Here is an 8232-nt window from a genome sequence, read left to right on the forward strand (position 1 = left end):
GCAGCTCCTGGTGATAACGTACGCGCTAGAAATTAGTTCGCAGTTTCTTATGAGATGTTCATCGTAAATGATAATTTAGACAAAAATAGAGAAGATGCATAAATTTCAGAACACGGATACTACCCTTCCCCTCTATCCCCATCACACCTTGTATCCAGCCACTTTTCTTCCCTCTCTTGCCCTATCTTGCTCCACACGAGACTTCAACATCACAGCGAGATTTGAACATGATGGCACACCGACCCGGAGCACATGATGAACAAAGCAGGGTGTCGGGATGGCAAGCCCCTATCACGATAACATCTAGAATAATACATGCTCTGCTCTTTTCTGATTAATAGACCACAATAATTCAACTTGTATTTTAAACCAAAATATCCGTAAATTTTTTCAGGTGTAGCACACTAAAATTGTACTACAATTACATATAGTAAGACAGTAAAAAATTTAGGGGTATATTTAGATTCAAATTTAAATTTTCAAAGTCAAGTGACCTACATACTGTATGTAAGAAAACTTTTTCCATAATTCATTCCCTCAAACACTTAACCAACGTTTTACCTCTCAGCCTTAAAAAGAACCAGATCCAAACTTTAGTGATGCCCCACTTCGATTATTGCGATTCTCTATTCACGAATCTAAATACTGATCTTGCCCATAGACTACAGCGTGGTCACAATATCTGCATTCGTTTCGTTTGTAATATTAGAAAATTCGATCATGTAACACCGTCACTAGAATTGTTGTCCTGGAGTCCACTTAAAGAAAGATTCTTCAACTCTCTCTTATTACTATTTAAAATCATCCACACCTCCACACCCTCTTACCTAGCATCTCGTTTTGTTTACCTTTCATTACCTCGAACCCGGAACATGTACCTTCTCTCTATTCCTCTGTACAGAACATCCTTCTACTCATCATCTTTCAGCATATCTATTCCACGCCTCTGGAATTCTCTCCCTGACCATGTCAGAGACTGTCGGACAATATCAAAATTCAAATTTAAATTAAAAAATCACATTCTAGTTCGTGGCATTGCTTGTTGAACACATGTTAGGTTGTGCAACTTCACCTTAATCCATGACATATAGTAAATATTGTAACTATGCTGTTGTAAAATTGAAAATTAATATGTAATGTATTTATTATTATTGTTATTATTATTACTAATATTATTACTATTATTATTATTATTATTATTATTGTCAGTTATCAATATCATCATTGCTATCTCTGTTTTCTTTCTTTTTTCTCGTATTAGCTCGATGAGAGCTCTATAGTGTTCTTTTGACTCTGTTGACCCTCTACAGGGCTTTAACTTAATTTGTATTATTTTCATCAGTGTTTGTATTTCTTTTTTGTATTTATATGTGCTATCTGGTAGGATGGAAGAGAAGGCCTTATGGCCTTAATCCTGTCAGATTAAATAAATAAATTATTATTATTATTAAACTCACTACAAACTTAAGGAGCCGTGCCTGCTTTATGGTGGTCCTTATTTTCTTTATCAGGGTCATTATCGTGATCTTTATTGTGGGGCTTGTCACAGCTCATGTTATGATCCTTGTCGCCATCCTCGTCTCTGTCCTTGTTGTTTTTATCATGCTCTTACAGTTGTCATTTATAATAATAATAATAATAATAATAATAATAATAATAATAATAATAATAATGTCCTCAAAGCGGGGTCTTAAGATGCTGTATGGCAGCCTGACCAATCACAAATTTACTCAGGATATTTTCTACCAAGTGTCATGTAACTGATTTTGAGGAGGCAAGATCTGTCCTGTGACCTTATCGTGTGCTACGGCTTTATCACCAATGGGTACAGAAGGGAAAGTTAGATGAACTTTCGTGTCAGTAGATTCGTATAATATTAAGCATCATGAAACAAACTCTCTTTCTGATAGCTCATTCTTTCTCTTATATGCCATATCTTGCCTCCTCATCTATATAGTACAAAAATTTGTATTGTATTGTATTTATTAACATTCCATGGTATTCATACATTGCTTACAGCTAGAATATGGAACAAGTCAAAAAACTTAATACTATTATAAAGTCTTAATTTATAGTCACAGTCTAGATGAAATATATACAGACGAGATTTACAATATAGTCTACTAGTACAACACAAAGTTTTAGTATCAATTTCATGAAGTGTTATTGAATGTCATGAATTCATTTACAGAATAGAAGGCGTGACAAATTAGGTACGTCTTTAATTTGGCCCTAAATAATTTTATGTTTTGAGTTACATTTTTTTATATCGATAGGGAGGCTATTAAAAATTTTTACTGCCATATAACACACTCTTTTTTGATAGCACAATAGACTTGCCGATGGAGTATGAAAGTCATTTTTTTGACGTGTATTTATGCTATGAACTGTTGAATTAGTTACAAAGTTTTCACGATTACATACGAGGAAGATTATTAATGAAAAGATATACTGACAAGCTATGGGTATTATTTGTAGTTTTTTGAAAAAAGTCCTGCATGATTCCCTAGATTTGGCACCTACTATTATTCTAATTACCCTTTTTTGTAATAGAAATATACTGTTACTATCTGTGGAATTTCCCCAGAATATTATTCCAAAACTCATTACCGAGTGGAAGTATGCAAAGTATATTGTTTTTAAGGTACTGATATTTACTATCTTTTGCATAGATCTAATAGCAAAACAAGCTGAATTTAGTTTGGGGGTAATTTCTTTAATATGATTTTTCCAATTTAATACATTATCGATTTTTAAGCCAAGAAATTTGGTTGTTGTTTCTAATAGGGATATATTGTTAATAATTGCGCTAGAAATTTGCGAGGTTGAATTTGGACAGGATTTAAATTGAATTATGTTAGTTTGTTACAATTTAATACCAATTTATTGACTGAGAACCAGTCATATATTTTGAAGAGAATTTCCTCTGTCGAAGATTGGAATGTGTTGGAGTTATTGGCTGTAATTACTATACTTGTGTCATCTGCAAATAATATGGGATGACCTACATCTTTTATTAGGGACGCAAGATCATTTATAAACACTAGAAAAAGTAGGGGACCTAATATTAATCCTTGAGGAATTCCATTATTAATAGTTCCCCATGTCGATGCAGATTTCATAGTTGTATTGATTTCAACTTTCTGTTTCCTATCTATGAGATATGAGTGAAATCATTGGTGTGCAACACCTTTAATTCCATAATAATCTAATTTATCTAGCAACATTTTATGATTTATACAGTCAAATGCTTTGGATAAATCACAGAAAATCTCTCCAACTTGTAATTGTATAATTGTAATGTTACAAAATTGTAACTTATTCCACATCTTAAAGCTTCAATGCTAATGTAAGATCTATACAATACAGTAAATGAAATGAAGAAACTTGATTTAGGCCTAAGCCTTCTCGAGGAGGGAAAGTCAGCACTCTCATTCGCATGTTTCGCTTCTTGGAACGTTTTTCTAAAATTATAGTCCGGGCTATAATATTCTTTGTCAGTAGTTTGAATGGGAACTGGCTTCGGTGGGACTAAAAAGCTGGATGAATGTCTGTCTCTCCATCTTATCTCGGTGGCTGATACGGTTAATATTTACATGTACTTATTTAAAATGAATTTCTTAATGCTTGTTGTTAAAGCATTTTACATTTTTCAATTTCACTACAATTGTTTTTAATATATATGCATTTATACTGTATATATAATATATAAAGGGGTGAAGAAGGGATAGTGACGCGAAACATACAGCCTCGCCTATCCAAAGGCCATCCTCACCTTCCCGTGGTCCACCCTGTTTCTACCAATGAGGAAATGGCGACCGAGTCACAGCGGTATAACTGTTTCATCAAATGCAGAGGAAATGCTGCATTACAAGCCTGTGCAGAGGCTAAAAGTGGCAGCCCCACTACTGGACTACCTAACGATAAGGCTAGTAACCTATCTTAGGGAAAATTACATTACTTTCAAGCCTCAAACAAGCAGTATAAGGACAGATAATTTGATGACAACCCAGAGATTAAAATAGCAGCAATAACAGAAACAAAAAAGAAACTACTGTAAAAGGCACAACTGAAACAAAAAACTACATAATCATATATAATGGTGTTAATAAGAAGATAAGAGCACAGGCCAGAGTAATGATTTGGATTCATAAATCAATAAAAAACAAAATAAACAATTATACATATTGGAATGAAAGAATATTAGAAGTACAACTCCAGATAGGAAGAGGCAAACTAACTTTCTTTAGTCTTTATGCTCCAGAGGAAGGAAGAGTTGAAGAAACTGAATTGTTTTATGCCCAGTTGCAAGAAATTTTGAATAAAGTAAATAAAAATAATTACATATTATTAGATGGAGATCTAAATGGTAGAATAGGCAACATCGAAATAAAAAATACCATAGGAAAATTTGGAGAACCTACCATAAACAATAATGGAGAAAAAGTAAGAGATTTTGTATTATACAATGAAATGAAAATCATGAATTCGTTTTACAACCATAAGGATATTCATATATATACATGGTCAACACGTGGCTCAAAATCTATCATAGATTATTTTATAGCAAATAAAAAATTATCTGAATTGTTTTTAGATGTCAAGGTCTTCAGAGGAAGTGACATTGGATCAGATCATTACCTTGTTTTAGCAAAAGTGAGATATATATCAAGATGGTTACATTTAACAAAGATACATTCCCCCAAAAAAGAATTAATGCGTTACAAAATTAGATTAATCCATGATGACAGTGTATCAAAAAAGACTTGAACAAAAAATGTTAGAAACACCTGAAGATGAAGACATTCACAAAGAATGGGAAAATATTAAAACTCAAATATCACAGGCAGCCACGGAGAGCATCGGAAAATATAAGGCTTTTACACAAAAGAAAAAATTAAGATCATGGGATGATGAAATTAAGGAGATCATAAAAAATAAAAACATAGCTTATAGAAAATATCTTCAAACAAAATCCGTCAATGATGAAATAGATTATAAACATAAAAGGGCAATAGCTAACAGAGAAATTAGAAAATGACATAGGCAATCATGGAAAGAGTTTATATCTTTTTTAGAAACTGACATTTATAAAATGAAACTCAATACATATAAAATTTTAAAATACATGAACAAAGACATAAAGGAATCTGCCAAGATAAACCCTTCCCCCAAAACAGAAACATTCCTAGACTTTTACAAAAACTTATGGAACAATCGTACTTTTGATTCAGAATTCTGGGACACAAAAAACGCAGATGAACAATGCATTACAAAATAAGAACTACAAGAAGCATTAAAGAAAACGAAAAATAGTAAATCACCTGGAGAAGATAACCTAAATTCAGAATTGTATAAATATGCAGGAGATCTATTTCAAGAAAGATTACTAAGATTTCTAAACAGAATATATCTGACTGCCACTTTGCCGGAAGAATGGAAAAATAGTGTAATTATTCCCATATATAAAACAGGAGATAAACAAAATGTTGAAAACTATAGAGGGATTAGTATCCTCAACACATGTTATAAGATATTTAGTAGGATTTTAAATGAAAAATTAAAAAACATGCTGAAACTTCCCTTCTGTAGTGTCAAAATGGCTTTAGAAAAGGAAGATCATGTGAGATCCATTAATTAGTATCAAACTATTGTTAGATAAAAGAAGAGATTTTAATTTAGAAATCCATATTGCTTTTATTGATTTTGTGAAAGCTTTTGATAAAGTCTGAAGAGACCTTTTATTCGACATATTACAAGATAAAAATATTCCAAATTTGCTATTACAAAATATAATAGAAATCTACACAGACAGCAAAATAAGTGTCAAAATAAATAACTGTATATCCGAAAGAAAATTAGTTAATAATGGAGTTCGACAAGGTTGTCCACTATCACCAACTTTATTTAATATTTATATAAATGAAATTATTTTAAAATGGAACCAAATTTACGCATCAGGAATCACAATAACCAGTGCTCTAACATTAAATACCTTACTCTATGCCGATGATCAAGTCATAATTTCCAATTCAGAGGATAATTTACAAAGAGGATTATATACATTAAATAAAAAAATTTAAAGATTTTGGGATGGAAATTTCAGCACAAAAATCAAAAGTAATGGCATTTGTAGGACAAGACCCAGTCAGAAGTAAGATAACACACAATAACCAATGCCTCAAACAAGTACAAAATTTTAATTATCTGGGTTGTGAATTATCTTATCAAAATGAAAAAAATGTGAACAAGAAAATTACCAAATTTACACAAATTCTAGGACTAATAAACAATACATTAAAAGCTAAATTAGTACTAAAATCTACAAGAATAAAAATATATAATACACTAGCATTACCCTCCCTTTTATACGGAAGCGAGATTTGGACATTAAAGAAAAGACATGAACAGAATCAAAGCAACGGAAATGAAATTTTTCAGGACAGCAGGATATACTCTTTTAGACCGAAAAAGGAATGAAGAAATTTTAGAACAATTAGAAGTAGAGTCAGTAGAAGAAAAAATCAGCAGATACAAATTCAATTGGCTAGATCATGTAAGAAGAATGGAAAATTCAAGAATCCCAAAAATTATGATGCAGTATAAACCTAGAGGACATGGTCGACCAGGAGGAACTTTTAGAAGACTGCTAGAAACAGGTCTGCAGAGGCCTAATTCGTGAAGGATGATGATGATGATATAATATATAAATGGTGTAAATGCATTCATTAGATTAACATTAATATTATAATTTTGTATAGTCTGTGATCATTAACATTTAATCTCAGGACTTTATAAAACTCTATTTCAACGTTATTCAGACAAGAAAAAAAGTCATTGTTATAGACTAAGAATTGAACCCACTCTCTTCTGCACAATATGCAGAAGACTTAGCACCTGAACTATTGAGACGACACGAGAGCTTTCATTTCTGCATGGAGTGTTGATTGAGTCATGAATGTTCAAATGTCGATTTAACTACACGATTTATGTATATATTTATTTATTACTTACGTCATATTACCATATTTTTTGCAGCAACAAACCAAATAGCCTGAATTTAAACAACTCAATATTCGTTATCTTGTGTATCAGTGCTCTGGTCTCCGATAATGTGCAGTGTCTACATCTGAGACTTAAGAATATTCCATCGTCTCATTCTGAAGATAGTTTAAAAATATCTGTTTAATAAGGAAGAAAATGTACTACACCAAACCTTAATATTAAACATTAGTATAAACGAACTTTGCTTACCATTATTTCAACTTTGAATTCTTTTGTACAGTACGATTATTTAGTCCTGACAGTCACCAGCAATGTGCGCCTTGGTCAGGCAAGTCCATTTACTTATGCTAAGGGGTGTTTGGGTTAGTCACTCGCTTGCCTTTGGAGCGATTGGTTGTCATGCGTGCGGTAGAGTGGTGTGTTTCTAGTACAGTTAAGCTGTACTGCTTGCCCTTATCTCTAGTCTGGAGCTCTCCCCACTACTCATTACTTCCCCACTTTCTCGTCGCCGAGCTGTCACGACTAAATAATCGGTCTGTATTTTCAGTTTACAAAATTCAATATACCACATTTACAAAACTACTCCATAATTGAAGACCTCCCTGGAAGAATGATGTAACATAAAATTATTGAAATATGTGGGAAGAGTAATTTTGAAACATTCATTTGTAACAATTAATTATTGCATTCAATAACTGAATAAAGATGCGTGCTTGATTAGTCAAACTGTTGTGCTATGCACCTGAAAGTACTTTCGTTCCTTATGAAAAATTATAGTTTTGTTGGTTAAATCTTGGTAGGTTTGGAAGTAAATCTTCCCCCTCTAACACCCCCCCCCAAAAAAAAAAAAAAACAAACAAAAATCTCGTGACCAGAACACAGTACAAAATGGAAATATAAAAATTGGAGATTTATCCTTTGAAGAAGTGGAAAAATTCAAATAACTTGGAGCAAAGTAACAAATATAAATGGCACTCAGGAGGAAATTAAATTAAGAATAAATATGGGAAATCCTAATTATTTGGATGAGAAGCTTTTGTCATCCAGTCTACTCTCAAAAAAGCTGAATGTTAGAATTTATAAAACAGTTATGTTACTGGTTGTTCTGTATGGTTGTGAAACTTGGACTCCTACTTTGAGAGTTGACTAGAGGTTAAGGATCTTTGAGATTATGGTGGTTAGGAAAATATTTAGGGCTAAGAGGGATGAAGTTACAGAAGAATGGAG

The sequence above is a fragment of the Periplaneta americana genome, chromosome 1 (genome assembly GCF_040183065.1).
Source record: "Periplaneta americana isolate PAMFEO1 chromosome 1, P.americana_PAMFEO1_priV1, whole genome shotgun sequence".
NCBI classification, from domain to species: Eukaryota; Metazoa; Arthropoda; class Insecta; order Blattodea; family Blattidae; genus Periplaneta; species Periplaneta americana.